General features: G+C 40.2%; 1 protein-coding gene across 4 annotated transcripts in view; it reads right to left on the minus strand.

Moving 5' to 3' along the window:
* Positions 1-26916, minus strand: part of SGMS1 (sphingomyelin synthase 1) — a 310369-nt gene that overhangs the window by 199034 nt on the left and 84419 nt on the right. For all 4 annotated transcript variants that reach the window (XM_033215416.1, XM_033215407.1, XM_033215440.1 and 1 more), the window contains exon 3: positions 13613-13708. The gene's annotated coding sequence lies outside the window, so the exon portion shown is untranslated. The remainder of the gene's footprint in view (positions 1-13612; positions 13709-26916) is intronic.

Here is a 26916-nt window from a genome sequence, read left to right on the forward strand (position 1 = left end):
CAGTCCTCCAGGAGCAAATTAAAGGGATGTGCTGCTTGTCCACAATTATCAGAATTTTTTTAAATTAAAGATAATGGGAGCCACTTACTCTGTGACAGGAAGTACACAGACAGTGCAGCAAGCACATACCTCAAAATTTAAATGTTAATAGTGGTCACCATTAGCTGCACCCTTTCCAGGTGCCAGGTACCCTGCTAGGTGCTTCATGCACATGACCTCACTTAACTGAACCGAGTCTTTGCAGCCACACCATGATCCAAATGAATAAGTGCTTCAACCCAGGCATAGGAAGCAATACTGTCAGGCTCCAAAACTCCTGCAAAGCATGTCTATTACAATCCAGTGTTCTAGTACCAAATGCACCCAGAATGCTGGTAGTGATTGGGAACCATTCAGCTGCTCCAGTCCAAGCTCCCCCAGGCTTATAGACCCAGGCAGAGGAAGCGACTGGCACAAGATCACATAGTCCATTGGTAGCTAGGTGTGGCCAACAGCTCTATCCCTGTCAGGCCATCCTTCAGACAGATCAAACCATTCCTCACAGAGGGTCCCTAAAACCCTGAGAATAAATGTGTCAAGTCAAGCTTTCCTAAGGAACACTGCAACGTTATAAAAATCCTAAAGTACCATTTAGAGTTGAGCAAAAGCAAAACAGAAGGATTTTATCTCTCTTCTTTCTTGCAGCTGCCACTGATCTGAGTTCACACAACAAGCCCCTTTGTCTCTGAGCTCCCATGCAGCTCTTCTGAGCCACAGAAGCCCAGGAACACCAAGGCCCTGGGCCCAGGCCAGCCCGAGCTGAGCGAAACAGGCTAAAATGCAGGCGGCGGCATGGACGTTCCTTTATCAAATACTCTGGAGCGGCAGAAAGCACAATTTTGAACACATGATCACACTCTGTACCTAGAGCAGAGTGAGTGAAATCAGGCCTGAGCCATGGGATTCACCTCTGCACCCTGAACAGCTCCCTGATTTTTATGATCCCTGTGGCAAATCCTATCACTTGCATCCAACTGAATTTACCATAGAATCCAACCACCTCTTTTTCCCTCAAATTAGCCAACTACCAGCCAATAGCCTGGTATAATAATACCACTTACCAGAACCACTGGGCCTGCCAGGCCAGACTAAATCAGCAATTACATGCACTTAGTGATAAGAAGTTCTCATGGAGAAGTCCCCAAATGGCTTCATGCTATATTCAGGGGCCTCAGGCCCCAATACCTTAATACCCTGGAATGGCAATACCCAAGAGAACTTATGTTCCAACCAGGGGCTCCAAGCCAGTGGCTCCTCTGGTTACAGTAAGCCTCAGCTTAGTTGGAGAAAGGATGAGAACCATTTAATCCCCCACAACAGATCCCATGAGGGACAATTCATGGGATCTGCTAAAGATGTACCCACTCCCTACTACTGGCCCCAGCCACTCAGCCAGAGTCTTTGACCACCTCAAGCAATGCATGGGCTCCCCAAAGGTGCTGTGTGACAACAATGCTCTATTTAAAACTACAGTCATTTATTCTGAGTTGTTTTTAAAGTAAAAATCAAATAACAACGTATATAAAAGCACCTCAAACATTTAAAGAGCTAAACAATCCAAGAGTATGAAAAGATTTACCATTTTGGCATGCTAACCACACTTGAGGGCTGAGATCCAGGAGCCATAAGTTTATGGGGTCTCTATGTCCTCGTAGTAGGCCACATGGGCTGTAGTGCAAAAATCAGCACAGTCGGACGTTGACTGAATCCTAGAGCTGCATCCTAGGGCAAGTGACTCGAGCTGCTTCAGCTCACGTTTCTCATCAGTTAACTAGGGTTAACATCTCTCTTGGTATGATAGTGAAATATCAAGTGACAAAAAGGAAGTCATGTCAGACATTAGCCTAAAGCCAGCAATAGATTATTATGTCCTCCTCTCTGATGGGATTTCACTGTGACTCGTCTAGACTGCAGGGAGACCTCTGTAAGTAAAGGATCACCAACAGTGGGGTTTGTTTGACTCACTGTGGCAGGTGGTTGGAAAGAACTTCTTTTGGGCAGACTTTTGGGTAACTGCCAATTCTCTATACCTTTTGGGCCAGACTCTGACCTAAGGAGAGTATAAGAATTTGTCAGTGAAGTTCTTAAGCCTCTGCCAGAAAACCTTGGGCTTTCTCGCTTCCACACTAGACCAAATTCTGCTTACACATTAAGGCTGAATTCAAATGTCATCTCCTATGTAATGGCTTCCTCCTTAGGGATCTCCCCTGTTGCTGAAGTTTAGCTGGCTGCACATGGTTTGGTCCACCCTGATGGATGGTAATTTCCTTAAAAACAGGGTTTGGGGCTCATTTGCCTGTGTAAACTTAGCACCTTATCACAGATGTGGCATGTAGTTAATGATTATTGGTAAGTGTTTGCTCAACTGAGTTGACTACTGAATAGCATTAAATTCAAACCAATTTAGTAAATCCCAGTTTTAAATAAACAAGAAATCTCTTGTTGGGGAAAGACTGTGTAATCTTATACGTATTGTTGAGATATCTGTCCCATAAGGATAGAGGTTATATCCTTCAACCCCACAAATCACAGCCAAGAGTTTGGAATTTAAACCTTCCTTCAAAATCATATCTTGATTTTGATTTATAAAGTATGTTGATTATCAAGAAACCCAGTTTAAGAGCTCTACAGCTTCAATTTTCCAGTTAGAACTCTCCAATTCTTGCTGTAAACATTTGTGAGTTGTATTTTAATTAGACAGTGATTAAATTAGCCATTCCTCCTCCCACCAAATCAAACATGTTGGTTTTTCCAGTAGGACATATGATAAGCCATTCTAGGAAAATATACATATATATATACACACATACACACACACATATATACATGTATATATACATGAAAATAGACATATATATACATGAAAATAGTGCATTTGTTATGGCTGAGATTAAAAAGGATCTGAAAAGTCAACTCTTCTCTAGTGATGAATATTTTAATGGCAAAGGAACCAGGAGAGGTGATGGAGTAGATTTGACTCTATGTTCACATACTAAATGCTATACCCACTAAAGCTAGAATCAGCAGCTTTTGTTGTAACCTCCCAGCAGCATTCTGTTTAACAAAGATCATTAGAGCATCCACTTCTATACTAATAGCTATTTCCATCACCCAATTAGAGGCCAGAGAACTGAAAGGGCTGCACCTTTGTATTAGAATGAGGCATTCTGTGTAACTAATGACTTAACAAATCCTTATCCAAGTAGCTAACAAGATGATCCTTTGATGGTATTTAAGCCAAAGCGCATCATTAATTATTTATTTTTGTTGGTGTTATTTTTATTTTAAAGTCAGACTTAATGAGGTATAATTTGCATGCAGTAATCCAGTCTTTTAAGTGTACAGTTCAATGAGTTTTGACAAACACACACAGTCATGTAATCACCACCACAATCAAGATATAGAACAATTCATTTATCTCAAAAATTTCCCTATGCCCTTTGTAGTCAGTTTTCTCCCCGATCACACACTCCTGGCAGTGATGATCTATTTTCTAACCCTATACTCTTGCCTTTTCCAGAATGTCCTTTAAATTGAATCATAAAGTATGGATTCTTTTGAGTTTGGTTCCTTTCACATAATATAAGGCATCTGAGTTTCAGTCAGATAGTTGTGTTGTTCTTTCTTATTGATGAGCAGTATTTCATTGATAGGCATATCAGTTTGTTTATCCATTCACTAGCTGAAGGACAATTACATTTTTTCCAGTTTTAGCAGTTATGAATAAAGCTGTCAGAAGTATTAGCCTACACATTTCTGTGTGAATAGAGGTTTTCAATTCTCTTGGATAAAAACTTAGGAGTGAAACTACTAGCTTATATGGTATGTGCTTAACTTTGTAAGAAACCACCTATTTTCCAAAGTGGCTATATCTTCTCAGACTCTCACCAGCAATGTAGGAGAGTTCTAGTTGCTCTGTATCTTTGTCAGTACTTGGTATTATCTGTTTTTGTTTTGTTTGTTTGCTTTTTAGTTATTTTAATGGTGTGTAGTGGTATCTCTGTGTTTTTTTTACTTTTGATTTTGAAATAACTCTAGACTCACATAGGAGATACAAACATTGTAGAATGTTCCCCTGTATCCTTCACCCAGCTTCTCCCCATATCTTAAGTAATAACAATACAATTATCAAAAGCACAAACTTGACACTGGGTACAATACTATTACTATTAATAAACTATAGTCCATGTTCAGATTTCACTAGTTTTTACATGTTCCTCATTGTTTGTTTGCATTTTTTATATACAATTCTATAAAACTTTATCTCATACATAGATTTATATAACAATTTCCACAATCGGGATATAAATCTGATTAAATAAATCAAAGCACATTATATATTGAAAAGACCCTTTTGGGATTGATTATAAACATCATCTGCTGGAAGCACTTTGGTCAATGGTGATGTCTTTCTTTTGACCTTTTCCCTTACCACATTAAAAAGCCAATTGTCTATGCTCCAGCTGGTATGTACAAACCACAATTGCCAGAGAAGTTCACTTTCAGAATGGGTGTTTGTCCTGTTCATTCTTTCTTTATTATGTGCCAGACCCAGTAGAGGTAGAGTGGATAAAATAGCAAACAAGAGAACAGTACTTCCTACCTTTAAAAGAATTTAGAGCGTGAGAGATATTCATTCACTCATTCATACACACACACAAACACACACACACACACACTGTGACAAACACTATCTATGAATGAAAAGTAAAAAGTGAGATGAAAGGTTAAAACACAGTCTGGTTAAGACAGGGAGGAAGGTCCTTGTAAGCAAGCCCCATCCTCAGACTCAGTATTCAAGGCCTTCTGTGGAATCAGAGCATCCAAGCGCCAGAGCCACTGAGTATGAAATACAGAAACCAACAAGTTCTTAAAGCAGAATACAAAGAAGATGCTCAGGGCTTAAGAAATTCACTGAAGACTTCTTATCTTCTCCTTAAGTCAGAGTCTAGCCCAAAAGATATGCAGAGTTGGCAATTACCCATGTGATGTTACCTTAGGACACCCATAGGCCTATTTCTGCCTTAAAATGTTCTTTGCAACCACCTGCCACATTGAGCCAAACGCTACTACTAGAGACCTTGTAGTTACAGAGGTCTCCCTCTGTTCTAGATGAGTCACAGAGAAATCTTATCAGAAAGTGGGAACACAGTAATCCATCACTGGCTTTTGGCTCCAGCATGACCCCCTCCTCTTGTCTGAGGGATCCACACTTATAAAATTCTTCAAGGTAAACTGCCCCTCTCCCCTTCTAATCTTTACATATCTTTGTCATTAATCTATAACGCTATTTGTCTCATGTCTCTCTCTCCATTCTATACTAATAATCTCAGAAGTCTGACTCATCTCTGTATCTCCTGGCATCTGTACCCTCAGCTCCCACGCACACAGTAGGTGTCAATAAACATTCAGCGAATGTTTACATTCAAGGTATGATTTCAGATTACAATGTCCACAGTAGGGCTTTGAGGGAGTGGATTGTGAGACAGATGGGTCGTAATAGGAAAGATACCAATCAAAGGCATGGGGAAGGTTATCCAGTTCAAGAAGCATACCACAGCGTAGCTGAATATGGCAACAGGATACCTGGGCACCTGAGAGAGGGCAGAGGCAGGACAGAAGGAGATGGTGTAAGGGAGTAGGAAACAAGACTTATCCATACGTGGCAGCACTCAGAACCAAGCCAGCACCTGTCAGGGCAAAAAAAGCAGACATACTCTGAAGCGGAAAGGAGAGAGAGAAAGGGCTCTCTCTCTCTGTCTCCATGACTTTGTTTGTATGGACATCTGCCAAGAGCAGGGCTATGGGAGACCAGGAGCTCAAAAAGAAGCAAGCATTTGCAACAGCTGCTATGGAAGTCAGCTAGGAAATTAATAAGAAATGAGATCAAGGACTTCAACTCACATACCAGTTCCAAAACCCTCTAGGGTCCCTCTGTGCACAAGGCAACAACCTGGGTTTGCCAGTCCATGAGGGCTGGGTCCTATCCTGCAATGCCTCCTGACTCAGCTATGAGGAAGTTTGCAGGCCGCCCAAGAGTTGATGGGAAAAGAAGACACTGTTCTTGGCTCTGCATTAATTGAGCCTTCCACATGTAGAAATTGTTTAGTGATTAGTAAGTGCAAGAACTCCCAAACCAAAACACCAATTGTTTTACAACCTAAATTTAAAACTATCAGAAAATTATTCCAGCTCATATTTCCAAAACCACTGGCTTTTCAGCAGGACTGCCTCTTATCCAACACTTTGGCCTTTGCCACCTTGCAGTACCCGGGGTGATATGTGGACTATGGAAAGGAGATGGGGGACCCTGCAGCCAGCCACACTTACCCACTACAAGTCTTGAGGGTAGCTAGTCCTGAGAGCTCCCAGATAGAGGTCTGAAATATACTCCAAAATGAAGTAGGGACGTCTTTCCACAAGATTCACTTGTAATTTTTGAAGTATGCCTCATGTAGGTAACAAATGCTACCATTACAACGCTATTTTCCAAAATCACTGAGCTTCTTGGATGCAAGGTGTTAAGTACCAGCAGGTCCCCAGTCACTCAAGTTTCAGTTACACCAATTGCTTACACTTTCTCTGTCCTCACTAAGGTTTCAACCAAGAAGAACCTTGCTTCCTGGTAACACAGCGAACCACAAAGTAAAACAGAAACTGGCAACTGCAAGATGGTTTTCAATGGTCTCTGGGAAAAACAGCAAAGCAGGTAGAACTGCCCCTCTCAGCTCCAGTTTGGAAAGGTCACCAGACACTGGTTCAGCTCTCTGGCCACCCCAAGGACCAGTTGTAGCTCCCAAACAAGTGCCCCTTCCCCCTAGGAGTGCTTGAGGCTTCAAAACTACCTTCAATGCTTTCTCTCCACTCCCACCCCAGGCCAAAACTGCCCTTCCCAACCAGTTCAGCTAGGAAATGGACACTCCCAGGTATGAATGACACGAAGCCTTCTTCTAATACAGAGACTGAAATAACAGCTCCAGACCAGATAGGAGGTTAATATCTCCAAGCCCTCATTCACTCAAAAGCTATTACAATAATGTATCTAAAGATGAGGGTAGCACTAAAAATGCATTAAACGCATATTCATCAATTAATAAAATCAGCATTCAGCTTTATATTAAGCTCAAAATTAAGTAACTTAGGCCCAGACTGTTTCATAGTATTTACATACATTTTTTAAAAATATAACGTACTTTAGCACAAATATTCCTATCCGCTGTTTCACATCAGAAACTAGAACTGGGTTATTCTTCAACAATAGGACACTGCCAGGGAGCAGCAGACTGTTTACAAAATGACCCCGAAGAAACGTCACACTTCATGTATTTTCAAACCCAAGAAGAACAGTTATGAATCAAAGCTGAATCTTAAATCTCATTTCAATTCCAACTTTCCTCCTACCAAAGGAAAGGAGGCATATTGTTAAGTTCAAAAGACCCAAACAAGATATCAAAAAGCTGCCTGTGAGCACCAAACAAAAGACATTTCATATAATTTATCTGCAAATGCTAAAAATGCAGTTCTTTGCAATTATGCCTCTGCCTACATGTCACTGTGTTTTGTCATAGGTATTTCCAAATGATGCAGTCTGAATGAACAGTCCATTTTTCCAAACTCATAAAAGGGTGAGGAGAAGAAAAACTAACATTTTGGTGATTGTCTACCTACCATGTATATCAAACCTTTACATGATAAGTCTTTGAGATTGTTAAATATCCCTTAATATCTATTCTCCCTTTCTTCCTTATAACAAAACCCCCAGTTCTTTTAACTGATACCCAGAAAAAGAACCATAGTTCACAGAATCTTGCAGCTAGGAGTGGCTACGTGGCTATGCTCTAGCTCAGCAGTGCTCAAAGTCTTATGTGGCTCTTATGATTACATAGTGCCCACCTGGACAATTCAGGATGTGCTCCCTATCTCCAGATCCTGAGCTTAATTACATCTGTAGTCTTTTGCCATGTAAGGTAATATATTCACAGCTACTGAGAACTAGGTCATGCACATCTTTGGGGGCCATTAGGCCATTATTCTGCTACCACAATATGCTAGACATCCTAAGCAAAGTTCTTTACGGTCCTCAATAATTTTTAAAAGTATAGAGGGGTCCTAAAACCAAAAGGCTTAAGAACCACTGCTGTAGCAAATAAACAGATTAAGGTAGTTATTAGGTGGGGAAAAGCAAAACTCAGCAAAGCTAAGTGATTAACCAAAGTCCTACAGACTATCAGCAGAACTTCAACTTGAACCCAGGCAGTTTGGCCTGGGTTCTGATGAACCTGGTATGGCTCCCTCTGTCCCATGCACCAGTCTCTGAACTCCCAGACTGTAGCAAGGGCCAAAAAAAAAGTTATTCTGTAGGCATATTTGCAGGCGTCAAACAGAAGATACAACAAGCACTCACATATGAATCTGGTGAGCAGGAGGAAGAACAGGTTGGAGAGGAAGGTGATTAAAATAATCCTAACTTTTCAAAACCTTATTTAGAAACATACTAACTCATTATCTTTTGTGAGAAAGGAGCAAAACGTTACAAATGGCCAAGTGTCCCAGTGCCAAGTCAAAGAGAGATGAGTAACCCTGCTCCCTAAAGAGGAACAGGATTGTGACTAAAACACTGGAGACACGGAACACTGCTCTGGGTTATACGTCACAGCCTGGTCACTTGTCTTGACAATGACTGTCAAGCCCCACTTTTTAGCATCCTAACTGACATAAACCTCTGAAAGACAGCACACTTAGGCTGTGTCTCTGCATCGTTTTGATATGACCAGAATCCAACTTCATGGTGGAAAAGAAACAGCACTCAGGTGAATTCTGTTAAAAATCATGCTAATGATGCAACTCATAACCTTCAGAGGGACACATTTACAGAGAACTGACAAGTTCAAAGGGCCAGTTACTGCTTTGCCAAATCAAGTCCCTAGCCCAGGACAACAGAACTGGAGCAGTGGCAATGAGATGTCTTTCCCTCTGCCTGAGCAGTGTGCCATAGAGCCTGATGGCTTTGCTGGCACAGAAGGCTGGGCAAAGCTTGCTCAGGAAGCACTTGTCATCCCTGACAAGCATCTCCAGTACTACTCCATCACTTCCCCAGCTCCCCAAGTGAACCTTCTCGAGTGCTCAGCTTTCCAACCATTTGGAAAGCAAAAACCAGCAGAAGTGCCTGAACTGACGGCCAAGAAAAACCCAAGGATACAAGGACGTAGATGGAAGTTACTACTCATTAGAATTTGCTATCAAAGGAAGGAAAAGCTACACAATTTTCTGATACTTTTATTTTTCAAATGAAAGTATAGAGCCAATACCAGGCAATTCCTCAAAGAATCTCTCATCACAGAGCTCCGCATTTCCTAGGAATGTTTTCCGTGCCTGTCTTTCCTATGATTTACACTAGTATTACAAAAATCCTACCTGTAACCTACAAAGCAAAGAGACTGCAAATTAGAGACATGCCTAATGTATTACTTCCATCACAAAATCCACACACACACTTGTCGGATCTGAGTAGCCTCTAGAAACATGTGGTTATCTATTGGTAATTATTCTGCTGCAGAAGGAATAATTTTTTTAAAAAACTGTTAAATCAGCAACCTCACTTGACATCCATTTTGAAATATTTTTTTCATGTACCAAAGCCCAAGGCAACTTAGCATTCTACAGATCAAAAATTTCATGCTGCCTTCTATGCCTGTTAAGGGGATGCAGAATGTAAGAACATGGAGCTTACAGAGATGATGCCTCTAATTCACAACAGCAAACATCAATTATCTGCACTCCATGTGAAGAAGAAACGCATCCACCGGCAGAGACCCACAACTGACTCGTTTATATCTAGGACTCTGGATAGAAAGAAAAATGGCATTGTGACAGAAAATAGATTGGGAGGCATAACAAATTGGTGCTGAATAAGTACTCTGTTCTAACGAGTCATTTCAAGAGTGGTAATTCCAGTTTCCAAGGGAGTAAATATTCAACAGATTAACTACAAAAGGAACCCTGGCAAAAGTGTAAGGATATAGTATGTCATATGTTTAGCTAGCTTTCAAAAAGATCACTCTTGCAATATTTTCTTTATACTTAGGTGAAACAAAGGAAAGTAATAAATTGATAAAGAGTACTTAGAGAAAACTGATTTTTAAAAATCATCTGAGCATTCCTAATTCAGGAATTGCGATGGATTAGATATTTGCAAGGCCCTTCTGCTATACTATAGTTATAGCCTGAATAAATTACATTTAAAAATACTTTTTCATGCACTGGTTAGCTCCGGGTAGAGAAACAAATCCCACGAGAATATAGTGGGAACATGTACTGTTCCTGAGCAAAGAACAGTCAGGAGTGAGCAAAAGAGAAAGTTGGAGTTGCCCTGGAGGTAACTATGAATACCAAGCAAGGGGTGGGGCAACTAGACAGCCAAGTTTTGGCATGGTAGGGAAAGCCCAGCTTGAAACCTAAAGGAATAGGTATTCAAAGAGAAGAGAAGTGGTTCTGGGTCTGTAGTATCCTCCTGGCTCCTAGTACAAACAAAATTTCAAGAAGTAATACTTCAAGATTCCAAGAAATAATTATCAAGCAAATATTAGCATACAATCAAAACTCACCCTGTACACTAGGAAAGAAGCCCAAAAACATTTAGACCACCAAGGATTTCAGATGCTGGCATTATCAAATATAGGATATGAAATAACTGCTTAATGATGAGGCCAAAAAAATGAGCAAGCAAAATGAAACCATCAAAAAACACTCAGGCAGATTTAAGGCAGAAATAAAGATTTTAGAAATGTAAAAAACATACTCATTTGAATTAAAAATGCAATGGATAGGCTAAACAGAAGAGCCAACACAGTTAAAGAGAGAAGTATTGAACTAAAAGCTAAATCTTAAATTACAGAATGAAGCAGAGAAAAATGAGAAAGAAAATACTGAACAGAAATTAAGACATAAAGGATAAAAAGAGAAGTTCTAACTTCCATTTAATCAAAACCAGGAGATGATAGAGAGAATGGAGAAAAGACAGCATTCAAAGCATTGGGAGCTGAAAAATATTTAGAGTGGATAAATGAAATAAATTGATAGATACATGAAACACGAAAAATATAAACAGAATTCTTAAAAGAAAGCTGTAAATAGACACGTTGTAATGAAACTGCTGAACACCAAAGACAAATAAACAAACTTAGAGTAAGTCAAATCATCTACTAAAAAAATAGCAAATGAAAGATAAACAGATGTCCTGACAGCAAAAATGAAAGTTATGGACAATGGAACAGTAGGTCCACAACACTGGGAAAAAAATAACTATCAACTAAGAACTGTAAGAGTGAAATAAAGACATTTCAGAAACCAAAATGAGAGACGTTACCACCAAAAGATTCTCAGGAAAAGAAAAAATTCTGAAGAAGCTAAATCTCATCAGAGGAAAGGTAAGGATAAAGAAAGGAAGAGGAATAAGAAATGGTAAGCATATAAAGTTAAAAAAATACCATCTCCATACAATAAAATTGACTAATTTGTATGGTGAAGCAAATAATAAAACTGATAAGCTGAAAAAAACATCTATGTACAGAAGGAGGGAGTCTTCATTAGGTTTTTTTTAACTATGAGTTTTGTATTATTCTAGAAGGGGATTAGAATACCTTAAATACTGACTGACTTTAAAACTTCTATGTGTGCACAATGTACTTTCAGGATAATCATTAGAAGAACAGAAATACAAGTTATAATTTCCAAATCAGCAGAGAAAGAAAAACTGAATAAGAATATAAACCAACAAGAAGTTCAATTCAAAAGAAAAGAAAAAACAAAGATTAGCAAGAAAAACATTTTTTGTTTGTTTATTTGTTTGTTTGTTTTTGAGATAATGTTTCACTCTTGTCACCCAGGCCAGAGTGCAGTGGCGTGATCTTGGCTCACTGCAACCTCTGCCTCCCAGGTTCAAAGCGATTCTCGTGCCTCAGCTTCCCAAGTAGCTGGGATTACAGGGGCGCACCACCATGCCTGGCTAATTTTTATATTTTTAGTAGAGACAGGGGTTCACCACATTGGCCAGGCTGGTCTCGAACTCTTGACCTTAGGTGATCTGCTTGCCTTAGTCTCCCAAAGTGCTGGGATTACAGGCATGAGCCACGGCACCTGGCCGCAATGAAAATATTTGTACTATACAAACAGTTTCAAATTTTTTAGGCTATGTTTCAAAAAACAAAAAAAAAAGGTTGGGCGCAGTGGCTCAAGCCTGTAATCTCAGCACTTTGGGAGGCTGAGGTGCGCAGATCACAAGGTCAGGAGATCAAGACCATCCTGGCTAGCACGGTAAAACCCTGTCTCTACTAAAGATACACAAAATTAGCCGGGTGTGGTGGCGGGTGCCTATAGTACCAGCTACTCAGGAGGCTGAGGCAGGAGAATGGTGTGAACCTGGGAGGCGGAGCTTGCAGTGAGCCGAGATTGTGCCACTGTACTCTAGCCTGGGTGACAGAGTGAGACTCCTTCTCAAAAAAAAAAAAAAAACAAAGGGCAGAAACAAGCTTCATTCACTATATAATAAAAGACTGAAATTTTTGTCTAAATTAAAATTATGCACTCTGTTCTCCAAAGGATATTAAAGATGTACAATCACACTATTAATCAGGAAATAAAGATGACAATGATATACTATTTTACATCCACTAGCCTGGCAACAAAATACCAAATATTGGAGGGAACGGAGACAACAGATAAACTGTGATCAATTCTCCCCACAGAATTTAACTTAACCACTTAACCAGAAAAATTAAGTTTATTACCATTACATGCAACAAGTAAATCTTACAACACAACAGGGCAAAAAAAATGCAAGCTGCAGAATACTACATGCAATATACCATTCTGTTCAAGCTTAAAATTAAACAAAGCTAAGCAATATATCATTTGGAGATTATATATACAGACATAGTAATCAACATATATACAGACACAGAAATAGAACATAGAAACAGACATGGAATCAACCATGACGCTAGAGACACTGTTTCATTCATCTAACTTTTACTTTCTAAGTCAAGTTCTTTATCTCATCTCGGATTGGCACTCTGAACAGCACTGGATTCAACTGTTCAACTCCAGAGAAGAAGGCAGACCTGGTAACAGTGATCTTCTAGGATGAAAGCCTTCATCAAAAGCAATTCCAGACTAAGGGAAAAGGCATGTCCCCAAATGACATATCCTAGTTTATGTGACGTCACATAAACCTGGTTTATGTGACTTCAAATCCAGCAGCATCCTTTTCTGTCATTTCCAGAGACTCGGGCTGACACTGTTTCCTGTGGCCTTTGCCTTACGCATTTCTACCACCCTGGCCCAGACTGCTTGCCTTCTCCAGTGAGGGAGCTGGCCTCTTCAAGTGTGTTTCCTACTTTCCCCAAACCACACAGGCCTTTTGTTGGCTAATTTTGCCCCTGGGCACCACAAAGGCCTGGAAGATCCCTTTATGCCAGAGCCTCACACAAAATCTCAGAACAAAGCAAGAGTGATTACAAGGAACTTCAGAACCATGAGTTCTTTGAGAATGGGTGAAATGCTGATTCTGACTTACCTATATTGTCTTTTATTACACACCCTCTGCTGTGTTCCAACTTTATTGTTCTTGAAATTCAAAAAGTCCACACTCCTTCAGTCACTGAAGCTTTACCTGGAATAACAAGGGCAGAAAAGGAGGAAGGAAGCAACCAGAAGGAACAGAAGGGCCCACTTGGAAAAGAAACTCTCTCATAAATCAAATCAATTAAAAACTTGATATGTGAGAGAAATAAGGGCCACCTGGATGAGGAAAATCTCTACCTCAGTCTAAGCCATTTTAACTAAAACTATTAATAGGGGCAGGGCACAGTGGGTCACATCTGTAATCTCAGCACTTTGGGAGGCTGAGGTGGGAGGATCACTTGAGCCCAGGAGTTTGAGACCAGCCTAGGCAATATAGCAAGACCTTTTCTCTACAAATAATTTTAAAAATAGCCAGATGTGGTGGTGTTTACCTGTGGTCCCAGTCACTCAGGAGGCTCAGGTAAAAGCATCACTTGAGAATGGGAGGTGGAGGCTGCAGTGAGCCATGACTGCACTCTAACCTGGGCAACATAGCAAGACCCCATCTCAAAAAAAAACCTATTAATGTCTTGTTAATAGTAACATGTTTGCAGAAGAAATCATTATTATTTACAAAGAGCTTTCACATGCATTTTCTCATTGGAGCCATAAGATCTTGAGAACAGACAAGCACCATTTTAAAATGAAGCAGCCGAAGTTCCCAAAGGTTAGGGAAATTGCCACCAATCACTCGGCCAGCAAGTATCAAAGAAGAAATCAGTGCCCAGCTCTACCAACCCTTGCTCCAAACTCTCCCATGACACCATACAACATAATAGTTTCAACTTGAATAGCAATATTTATTATTTCCTCCTGCATAGATATGCTTTCTTAGACAACAGATAGAATGGCTTTGCATGCTAAGTGACCGACACTGCGACAGGATTAATGTATTTACCACAGACAACCCAAAGGGTACAAAATCCACACAAAGGTAGTCAAGAAACACCTTATCTTTTCTGCATACTCTACTTTTCTCTTTAAATCATAGTTATACTTGCTGGGATTTTTTGTTTTAATTTTTTTTTCTTTTTTTTTTTCTTTGAGACAGAGTCTCAGGCTGAGTGCAGTGGCACAGTCATGGCTCACTGCAGCCCATGGGCTCAAGCAATCCTCCCAACTCAGCCTCCCAAACAGCTAGGCCTTCAGGTGCATGCCACCATGCCCAGCTGATTTTTTTTAGTAGAGATGGGGTCTTGCTATGTTGCCCAGGCTGGTCTTGAAATCTTGGACTCAAGTGATCTTCCCACCTCAGTCTCCCAAAGTGCTGGGAGGCATGCACTACCATAACTAGCCTTTAAATTTTTGTATTTGGAAATAATTTCAAGCTTACAGAAGAGTTGTAGAATAATACTAGTACAAAAGTATCCAGGTACTCTTTACCCAGATTCACTTATTATCAACATTTAACTCATTTATTTAACCATTCACTCACTCTGTCCATTCATTCATTCGACAATTTTTTCTGAGCCATAAGGAGATAAGTTCAATACAATACAGCACTTTACCTCTAAATACTTCAGAATTTATTTCCTAAGAAAAAGAATATTCTCCCATCCTGGCTAAGATGGTGAAACCCCGTCTCCACTAAAAAATACAAAAAACTAGCCGGGCGAGGTGGCGGGCACCTGTAGTCCCAGCTACTCGGGAGGCTGAGGCAGGAGAATGGCATAAACCAGGGAGGCAGAGCTTGCAGTGAGCTGAGATCCGGCCACTGCACTCCAGCCTGGGCAACAGAGCGAGACTCCGTCTCAAAAAAAAAAAGAAAAGAAAAGAAAAGAAAAAGAATATTCTCAATATTCTCTTACATATACTGCCATATTCAATTAACCCAATAACACCCTTTATAGTATTTCTCTTTCCTCCAATTCAGATCCAGTCCGGGGTTAGATACTGCATTTAGCTGCCATTACTCTTTAGCTTCCTTTCACCTGAACAACACCAGCTTTCCTTTGTCTTTTATGACACTGACACTTTAGAAGAATACAGCCTCTCCCCCTTTTTATATTAATAGAACATTTCTATTTTGACTTTCATGACATTTCCTCAGGTGATTCCTGATGATTCAGTTTGGGTTATGCATTCTCAGAAAACTACAAAAGTGATATTTTCTTATCTGGATATCACATCTAAAGGCACAAGAAGTCCATCTGCCCCAGCTTGGTTATGTTAATTTTGATCACCCAGCCAAGGTGCTGTCCAACTTTTCCACTGAAAAATTACTACTTTTTCCCTTGTAGCTAACAAGTAATCTGTAGGAAGACACTTTAAGACCATGCATATATCTTGTCCCTCATCAAAATTTCCCCCTAGATTTAGCATCCATTAGTGATGTCTGCCTGATAAAAACTTTATACTGTGATGAATGCAACATGCTGACTTTTCCGACTCCAGCAATCCCTCCATATTGCCATTCATTACTCAGTATTCCACATCGTTTACCAATATATCTATTTATGATCACCAGAGATACATGAAGTCCTATTTTTTCAATGACTTATAATTTATCCTTGTACTTATTTTGGTGCTCCAACTGTCTCAGACTTAGCCAGCGGGAAGCCGTTCAAGCTGGCTCCTGTATCCCTGTGACATACTCCCTCTTTTAAAAATATTTTCTTACTTTTATTTCCTTACTTTTTGATATTTAAAAAAAATACTATGGGTTCATCTTGTATCTACCCTGTCTCTGACCTGGATCCTGTCAATTCTCCAAAAACCACTGGTTCCTTTCCATGGAGAATGCTATTAGAGACCAAGATCTGGTATTACCCACTTTTATAGTCATTGTTCATATCTATTGATTATTATTTTGAATATGGGTCACAATCCCCTGCTACTTTGTATGCTTCTTTCCATTATAAGGTAAACAATTGGAGGGTGTTCAGTTTGGCTCTGGTGGCAGCTAAATTACTGGTGGGTCCTCTTGATCCTGCCAGTCTTGGTTGTACACTTGGTTAAGATGAGTCTATTTCACTTATGTCCTTAGTCCAAGCTTACGGCCCTTACTGTAAGGTATGGATGGTCTTTATTCCTAGGATGTGATGTCTCAACAGAACGGCTATGTGATGTCTCAGTAGAATGGCTAAGGCATTCAGCAAGGTCTCTTCACCTTGCTAGGCCAGAAACTCAATCGCTCTCAGTAATACATGACCTTTGGTACCGCCATTCTGTTCTTAGCCTAGTAGCAGCTGCTCTTTGCAGGGCCTCACCCCTCGAGTAGCTCCCTCCTCTCCAGTACCCTGCCATACAAATCCCAGCCTCTTCAGCCGCCTTAAACTCCAATGTCTGCCCTCTCAATGCTACGAGACTACCATGCTCTGCTAGGGTTCACCTCCCTATATCACAGTGGGGAAAGTATTTAAGCAGGAAACCAGGGCAAATGTGAGTCCCCCTCTTGTGATTCTCTTCTCTCAAGGATCACAGTTCTGGATGCCTGCTGTTCACTGCCTGAAAACCACTGCCTCATAGACAGCAGTCCTGTTTTCTGCTTGTTTATCTTAGGAGGCAAGACCAGCACCCATTACTTCTCTCTTTTTCTCTTTATGCCTTTAATAGTAAATGATGACTGAGGAAGACAGGTCTTCTCTACTGGGAAGGGTTAAGACTCAAATATTTTCAATGTATAATAAATTCTCTTAAACATTTCAAAGAAACTCACTTTCTAACAATCTGTTTCTTACAAATGTATGTGCTTCCTTTAAGCACAGCACTGTAGCAAGAAAAATGTTCTCTATCAGGGAGGCAATTCCAAACAAATGACACAGAAATGTCCCTGTTTCTTCCAAAAAGCTGACACTCACTTCAGATAGCCAGCTGGCTATCACTCTAACATGCATTTACATTTATTTCCATAACCCTTCCTCCTACTGGCATAACAAAGCAGTAGAGCCTACTCAAATTAATGAAAGTTAGTTGCTCTTCATTTCTCTTGTTTATGTGCCTGTTCTTAGGGATGGAGAAAAGACTCCTTTTCATATAAATCATTTTCTGGTGTATTTCCATGTCTACTTATAACCACTGTTGAGAAAATAATTAGAAAATAAATAATCAAAAATAAAACTTGCAACCCCAGATACAAAGCTAATCAAAAGAAAACTGACAAATAAGAATAGTATTTTACCAAATACTGTGAGAAAACATGATTTTGCAATCGCAGAAAAATGCAGAACAAGTCTTTCCCTGCACAAGCCAGTAGATTTGTGCCTATGGCACACTGCGTGCACGTGTGCACACACGAGGAATTCCAAACACACAGTTTGCAGACTGAAATGTGGGACACCCTCTTGCTACTTCTTGGGCAGAATTCCTTCATATTAGAAATCCATATTTCAGCTCATCTAATTCATTTTCTCACAAGGAATCAATGCATGACAAGTTGTACCTTTCTTTGGTTCTACTTCAGGTCCCCTGGATCTTCAAAGTGAGCATCTGATGTAAACAAAATGCTTTATTGTCCTTTTGTACTCCTCACTGTCCAGGCATTCCTAATCTTCTTGGGGCTCTTAGAACAGTCTTCTCACAGGTCACAATGTCTCCTATAGACCTTGTTGAATTCTGTTTCCTCAAGTCTGCATTTGTCCAGCACCCTAATGAGGTACAAATTCTTCTGTGCGACCCATTTCCCAGGAATGCAGTCTGAGCCCCCAGGCTTGATAAAACAAGACCTCCATGAAGTACTCCCAGTCCCCCTTACCATTTCATCTCCTAACACTTTATGCTCCATCACTAGTGAAAAACTTGTAGCCATTCTCCCTTCATGAAACACCCTTTTCCCCTTTTCTTCTCTTGACTAACTCTGAAAATTTTTTCATGATCACCATTCAAAGCTGGATTAGTGCCCCAGCCCTGTGCTCACCTTTATAATAAATAAACTTCACTGAGTGCTTTCAATATGCTAAGCATGGATGGACACTTAACATGTATGATCTTATTTAGTGCTACTACCAGGTCTGTCAAGTAGGTGATATTTATTATTATCAGCCTATTTACAGATGAGCAAACATGAAGAAAGACTACACAGCATCCCAATGTCAAGCAGCTGGGGAGTGGTGGAGCCACAGAGTTCATAGGCTTTTCATTACAAACAACATGAAACATAATTAGTTGAAAAATTAACAGCATAATAGGTACTTCCAGGCAAAAGGCCCAGAATGTCAATGGTGACCCTATGACAACACTGAAAGGGTAAAAATAAGATGAGAGTAACTCATCAGAATCCTTCAGAAGAGGGCGCAAAAAGAGACCTATAAACTAACATCAACTATAATGCCCATAATAAAGACCAAAATATTTTACCAAGACACGGTGACCAGCAATTTCTAAGAACCAAGTAATGTACACATGGCTCAAGCAAAATAATATTTAAAAGAAGTGGCAGAAATAGGGAAGAATTTTCTTACTAGGGATTAGAAAAAAAGCATTAAATCAAAGATTAAGAAGAGCTCTCAGAGGAAAGAATGTGGAATATTTGAATAATTAAATCAATTCTGTCCTCAAGAAGTTCTTCTACTGGGTAACAAACAGCATCCTTTATTGGGTTTACATGTTGGCTCCTACACAACTTGAATGAGTGAAGATTAGTGAATAGGAAAAATCCTGTTGCACCCCATCTGGGTCCTGTGTGCCACAGATCCAATATGCCCATTTCTGGCTCCAGATTGTGAAGGTGGGGTGTAAAGGAGGCATGAACAGGAATGCTGATGACGTGCTCCTTCCAAATGCCACCCAGACAGCCACATGAAGAGCAAGGTAGAGAGGATCAGTATTTCAGTACAGGCATCACACAAGCAGGTTACCCTTCTTCACTGGTAGAGACCAAGATGCTAGGTCTCTTGGTTAGACCTTGACTGTGAAGATCTTAATCTCACTTCAAAATAAAAATCAAGCAAGGTCAAAGTTATCAATGCTGGGCTCTACACTTCTCGGGAAAACCGAAAAACAGAAAAGAATCAAAAGTAGAAAAGTAAAGATCACTGAAATCTAATGTGAGGTATGAAATTCCCAGAGAAAGTTTTGTCTAGGGAAAACAAGGGAGATTCTACCACTTACCATAATTTTAAGCACTATTCTGCTATGAGCAATGGATAGTATTTTTCCATTTCCACCACAGACAGAGCAGTGAAAACAACTTTAGCCTATAAGAATTTCAGCTTTAAGACAGTGACTTTCTCCAAAGCAAGAACTTTTAACTAAGGAGTCTATAGTTTGTATTCCCATGACAAAGGTTGCCATGTTAATTATTAAAACATAGAACTCCCAAATTGGTATTCCTATAGAATATGTGATTTTTACCTCAGGAGCTGTAATAATAATCGATAATACAGCCACTTATTGAGTGCTTTGCTACAGGCCAAAAGTCACTCAGGGAGACCTGAGGGAAACCCCAGCTCTGCTAGTGCTGTGGGATTCACATGTATATTAGTCCGTTCTCAAAGTGCTATGAAAACTACCTGAGACCAGGTAATTTACGAAGGAAAGAGGTTTAACTGACTCACAGTTCCACAAGCTTAACAGGAAGCACGACTGGAAGGCCTCAGGAAACTTACAGTCACAGCAGAAGGCGAAGGGGAAGCAAGCACCTTCTTCTAACGGTAGTAAGAGGGGGTGGTCGGTGGGAGAAGTGCCACACTTTTAAACCATCAGATGTCGGAGAACTGACTCACTATCATGAGAACAGCATGGGGGAAATCTGCCCCCATGATCCAATCATCTCCCACCAAATCCCTCCCCTGACACATGGGGATTACAACTCGAGATTTGGGTATGGACACAGAGGTAAACCATATAAACACACAATCTCCCTGTTTCAATGCACAACCTCTTCTCTACGGGATAAGACCAATGCAAATTAAACTTACATTTACAAAATAGGATAATACCTGCTTTATGAGGTTTGAGAAAGGATTCAGTTAAGTTAATTTTATTTACCCTTGGTCTATCATGTAGCAAGCACTTCATAAATGTTAGCTATTATTACTGGCAAATAATTTTAACTTTACTTGGGTCAACTTCTTCCTGCTATTCAATCCCTGATTCTGTTAAAGGCAAGAGAGGGTGTTTAGGTCAATGAGAGTAATACAACTTCAAGACGAAAAAGAACTGGCTGGCTGGGTGCAGTGGCTCACGCCAGTAATCACAGCACCGTGAGAGGCCGGGGTAGGTGGATCATGAGGTCAAGAGATCGAGACCATCCTGGCCAACATGGTGAAACCCCGTCTCTACTAAAAATACAAAAATTAGCCAGGCATGGTGGTGCGTGCCTGTAGTCCCAGCTACTCGGGAGGCTGAGGCAGGAGAATCGCTTGAACCTGGGAGGCGGAGGTTGCAGTGAGCGGAGATGGCGCCACTGTACTCCAGCCTGGTGACAGAGTGAGATTTCGTCTCAAAAAAAGAAAAAGAACTGGCCATGTGTTCAACCATTCAGCCCATCCACAGCCATCCACTCCCTAAGTAGACATTGATGGTGTACCCATCACGCATGGAGCACTGGGGTAGGCCTCTGTGCGGAAAGTCAAAATGAAAATGGCACAGCCCACAGCATTGCTCAAAGGACATCATCACCTTATTGTTAATCACAAACACTTGTGGAATATTCCCCATGTGCCAGACAGTGCTGCAAGCAATGTGTGTGTGTGTACATGTTTGCGCACATACTTTTAAGCATCTATATTTGCTCTTTTCATCCTCAAAATAACCCTTTAAAGTATTACTTACTTCCCCTAATTTACAGATGAGAAACTGAGGCACAGAGAGAAAATATAACTTGCTCTCGGTTGCACAGCCTATAATTGGCAGAGCTGAGATTCAGCTCCTGGCTATCCAGTTTCAGTCTTAGGCTCCTAGCCACTTCATACGCTGCCTCTCCCTAGACATGTCCGCTAAGAACTAGAGTGAGAACAGACTATGATAAGGGTCCAGTAGGAACATAAATAAAGTGTGGTGTTTATGGGTTACTTGTGCTATCTTGACACATAACAGAAAGAAGAAGAGGCCTTTAACTAGAAAATGATGTTTAAGCACACCATAGCAACCCAGACTGAAAGTCATCCAAAAAACACTTGTGTCTGTCACCTTGAAGAGCCATCTTCTCAGTTATTTAACACATGCTACAGGGAAAGAAGAGGGCTAAGAACCTGGGCTTAGAAGTCAGACATGCCTGGATTTGACTGGCAGGTCCTCCAATGACAACTCTGTGGTCTTCAACAAATAAATTACTTGACCTGTCTCTTCAATATCCTCATTGTAAGGATTAAATGAGAAAATTTATGAAAGAGTTTAGTTGTAGGACATGGCTCTAAGTACTAAATAAGTAAAACAATAAAAATACTAAATAAATAAATTGTTGCTATTTTCCTTCAAGACTCATTCCTAAGTAATATTTAAGAGTACCAAGTACACAATATCAGTCTATAAACCAAAAAGTATGCAATCTACAGGATTTGAAATACATTGTGGATTCATTATGATATCAATAAGTATGAACTATTGGAGCCCAAAAAGTATGATACATCTGTGTTTCAAAATGCTAGAGAATAAAAAGTCCTTTAATCTTATGAGATAAGAGCAGTTGTGTATTAAGGGACTACTTTGTCCTCAGTCCTGTAACAGGTACAACACAGATTTTACTCAATCTTCAAAACCACTTGCGGGTTTGTTAAATGATCCTGATTTTACAGATGAGGATTCTGAGTCTCTCAGAGGTTAAATGATTGACTCCAGGTCACACTACCAATACACAGCAGAGATTATTGTTTAAAAACAACAGACTTACCAGTGAAGCAGTCAGAAACATGGCCATTCCGCAAAGCATTTCCTTGGCACCAATCAGCAACATTCCAATATTATCAATGTCTAAATCCCCATTGCACATACTGTGCTTTAAAGAAGCCTAGGCTGGGCGGTAGCTCACACCTGTAACCCCAGCACTTTGGGAAGCCAACGTGAAAGGATCGCTTGAGCCCAGGAGCCCTAGACCAGCCTGGGCAACACGGGGAGACCTCTGTCTCTACAAAAAAATAAAAACTAGCCAGGCTGAGGTGAGAGAATTGCTTGAGCCCAGGAGGCTGAGGCTACAATGATCCATGATTGCAATAGAGCAAGACTGTGTTTCAAAAAAAAAAAAAAAAAGGAGAAGCAGCAGCAGCCTAAATCACTGATTGGGAGGTTGTGATATGCCACTGGTGAAAGTGACATACTACTAGAAAATACTACTAGAAATCTCATTCCATCATCCAGTTTAGTCAGAATGTCCCTTGGAAACATTGTCAACGATGGGTAATTTACAAATTGCCATAGCTATCCAAAAGTGACTATATTTCCACAGCAACACATTGGTTCCTACAGCTGGAACATGAGGAAAACAAAGGAACATCAATGGCATTAGACAGGATATGTGTATGTGTTTCGGGTAGGTGTGGATACAGTAGGAAAAGGTAAAGCCAAAGATCCATTTCTAATTTTGTTGCTAGCAGAACATCCTTACCACCAATGTTCAAATCAATTACTTGTAAACATTTTTGTTTATGGTTTTCTATGTGTCGTCTGTCCTCAAGAAAAAAGAAGGAAGCAAGAAAGTTCACTATGTAAATTCTAAGACTCAACTCTGCCTCTAATACTTCCAGACTATAATTGCCATCCCTGAAAGGGCAGAGTTCATATTTTGGAGACCACTGTATCCTTACCACAATATAATGCTAGGTAAACTTAGGCCTTTAATAAACATGGATGGATGTTCACATTCAGTCATAATACAAAATGCAGAGGAAAAAGGTGTGAGGGGCTGCCTAAGGAGGATTACTTATTATTAAACTGCTCTTTGGAACTTAATAGTCATAGAAACATGGAATTATAGGAGGTTCGATTTTCTGAACTTTTTTTGAATGAGCACATCTTACACTTCGGGGGTGAAAAATGCCTCCCTATTCCCTTTGACTATTAAAAATATTTGCCAACAGTATTAAATACTTACAGGTCTAAAAAATGCCATCTAATCGACTATTTCAGAAATATGAATCATATATGCAAAAATTTATTGTAGCATTGTGCTTGACACAGCAGAAATAAAGAAGAACAAGGCTGGGCCAACTACGGTTGAATGGAGGGACAGACTCTAAACAAATAATTACCATACCGTACCATACAACTGGTGCTTTTGGAAAAGGAAAACCATGTACTGGAGGACCCAGAGGAGGGAATGACTAACGCTGCTTACATTTCAATCCCACACCATAAAAAAAGGAGTTTTCTTTCCTCCAATATTCTTTGCAATTTCCTTGTCCAATCTTCACTATTTCCTTTAAAGTGAAAAAGCAGCACAGTCCCTCTGTATACTAAATACTCCTAAAGAGCAACTGTGTTTCTCAATCATCATCCCATCCCCCGAAAACCTGCACATTGCCTTAAATAAGAAGTTTCCGCAAACTAATGATCAGCCACCCTGTTAACACATAGTTTGATTATTTTACATTAGCTTCATCAGAATTTTTTTGGCCCTAGTGTTTCCTCCAAAATTCCTGGCCTTCTTACAGTCAATTAAACTGTATGCGCTTTCCTATCCAACTATCTTAAAGACACATATTTTTCTAAAATTTTCTAACACCATCATTAGAAGTTCATTTCATTACATAATTAAAAATTAACTTGATAATGTTGTCAGTGTGACTGAACATTAAAATTATTTCTAAATTTCTGATAGGACAGAAAGGGAAAAGGGCAGGCCACATAATTCTAATCAAAGGAAAACATATAAAAGGGCTTTCCTCCTAAAGGAAAGCAGAATCTTCTTTTTTTTAGAGACAGGGTCTCACTGTGCTGCCCAGGCTGGAGTGCAGTTAGCATGATTATAGCTCACTGTAGGCTTGAATTCCTGGGCTCCAAGCGATCCTCCTGCCTCAGCCTCCCAAGTAGCTAAGACTACACATGTGTGCCACCACACCTGGCTAATTTTTTTTTTTTTTTTTTTTTCTGTACTGACAGGTCTTGCTATGTTACCCAAGCTGGTCTCAAACTCCTGGCCTCAAGCAATGCTCCCGCCTCGGCCTCCCGAAGCACTAGGATTATAGGCATGAGCCACTGCGTCCAGCACACAATCCTCTTTTTTAATAATAGTTTATATAATACATGCAAATGCAGTGTGCTTTCTTCCATTTTCACTAAAAATCTATGAGGATAATACTAAAGTGTGCCTCAAGGAAAAGGATATTGGAAAGGGAGGCACTGAAAATGTAGAAATAAACACCTTTTTCTTATTTCAAGTTAAAAAGTACTAGATAAGATGACTGAAAACATACCGAGCGGGGAGGTTTCACAAACAGGATGGTCTCTAACACAGGACCTTCTAGGAAAACCATTTGGATGTGGTCTTTTATACAGGACAATCCCAGAAAAAACAGAAAAGGTTTTCTGAAAATTCAACAACGACTTCACTATTCAGAAAGTCGTCATCTCACTTAGCTAGGGCAGGCACCATTTATACCTCAGCCCCACCACCTGATTGATCTGAAGCTTGTTATCAGTGAAAATCTTGCTATCACCCATGTGTGCTCATGGGTTTCATATTTTAAATGGAACATACATGTGTAGACTACCTGTTAGTACCTTACTCTCTGCTCAACTTTTGCTTTTCTTAATAGTAAAAAGCTATTCTATTTGTTTGGGGAAGTGCCATACTTTACTATTCCCTTATCTTTGTGCATCCTATTCATTTCAAAGTGACTTAGAGCACACTGTTCAATAAACATGATACAAGTGTTTGGTACACAATCACCCACAAGCTACTGCTCTACAGGTCTGTTAGCATGGTTAGTACTGAACCAGAGGTAAGAGCTAGTCACTGCACTATACATGTGACAAAAGTCTTCTTTAATCCCCACAATGTCATTCAAACTAGGCCCTAGCTCTTTATCTGCCCACTCCACCACCTGCCCTACAAAGGGATTGGATCCACTCATCCTACCCAATGGTTTGAACGTCTTCCTCCTCTCTGCTGTGGCCCACCTTCCCTACCTGCCCACTGCTTGAATGCATGCTTGGAAGGTATACTACCTATACCAATACCACCATCTCCACCTACTAAGAATTTGGGATATGCCAGATAGCTTTAATCCAAGCAATAGCATGATAAGGTAGGCACTAATCTCATCTTACAGATAAAGACGCTTAGACAGATAAAGTTCATAGAGAATGGTCAGTAACCAGCATGCAAGTGGTCAAGCCAGGATTGTAACCCAGATTCTGAGACCAAAATCTGGCTTGGGACTGAATTATTTACATTCATATGTACACAGCAGGTCCTTCAATAACACCGTTTCATTCAACTTTGTTTTGTTATAACACTGATGAGAAAAAAAAATGGTTCCTGGTCAGGGTCACTGCCCATGTGGAGTCTACAAGTTCTTCCCATGTCTGCATGGGTTTTCTCAGGTACTCTGGTTTCTTATCCAGTTCCCAGAGATATGTCCGTTAGGTTCCTTGGCATGTCTCCATGATCCCAGTCCGAAGGAGAGAGAGAGAGAAAGAGAGTGTGTGTGTCCTGTGATAGGATGGCATCCTGTCCACAATGGGTTCCCACCTTGTGCCCTGAGCTGCTGGGATAGGCTCTCTCACCCAAAACCCTGAACTAGAATAATTGGATGAATAATCATCTTGTTTGTATCAATTTTTCTTAAGTGTAAGTATAGCTCATATCCACCTCAATGTTTAATATTAGAAGTGTTTTGGTCCTTATTTAGAAGTTTGGTGATGTTTTGTGGTCAGAAATATGCCATAGGAACTTATTTCTTGTTTATATCAATTAGCCCATGAGAAAACTGGTTTCTTAACGTGTCGTTTCTCTTAAGAATCTTAATTTCCAAGAACCTATCGATGACATTAAGTGAGGACTTACTGTTGCTAAACCTTGCATCAAGTCAAATTATTTTTCTTAAAGCTCTAAAATTGCTAAAAGAATTTGGTTTATGAGTTCCCTATGCAATCTTCCCCAAAATTCATGATTTGGAAGGTAGTTTTTAGGTCTTTAGCCCTAGGCAAAGCAGTCCATCTTTTTTTATTGCTACGTGGATCGGGTTTGGATTTCCCAGACTTGCTATGACTGTAGAATAGACTGATAGCTGATTTCTTTGAATGTGTGATTACTTCAGTTCATGTAAGCAATCCACCAAGTGCAGTTACTAGGTGCCAAGTGCTGAGTTAGATGCCAGGAACAGTAACAGTAAGACATGAATTCTGACAGCACCGAGTCTGATGGGGCATACACAACAT

The sequence above is a fragment of the Trachypithecus francoisi genome, unplaced genomic scaffold, assembly GCF_009764315.1.
Source record: "Trachypithecus francoisi isolate TF-2019V2 unplaced genomic scaffold, Tfra_2.0 Contig00586, whole genome shotgun sequence".
In the NCBI taxonomy this organism is placed as follows: Eukaryota; Metazoa; Chordata; class Mammalia; order Primates; family Cercopithecidae; genus Trachypithecus; species Trachypithecus francoisi.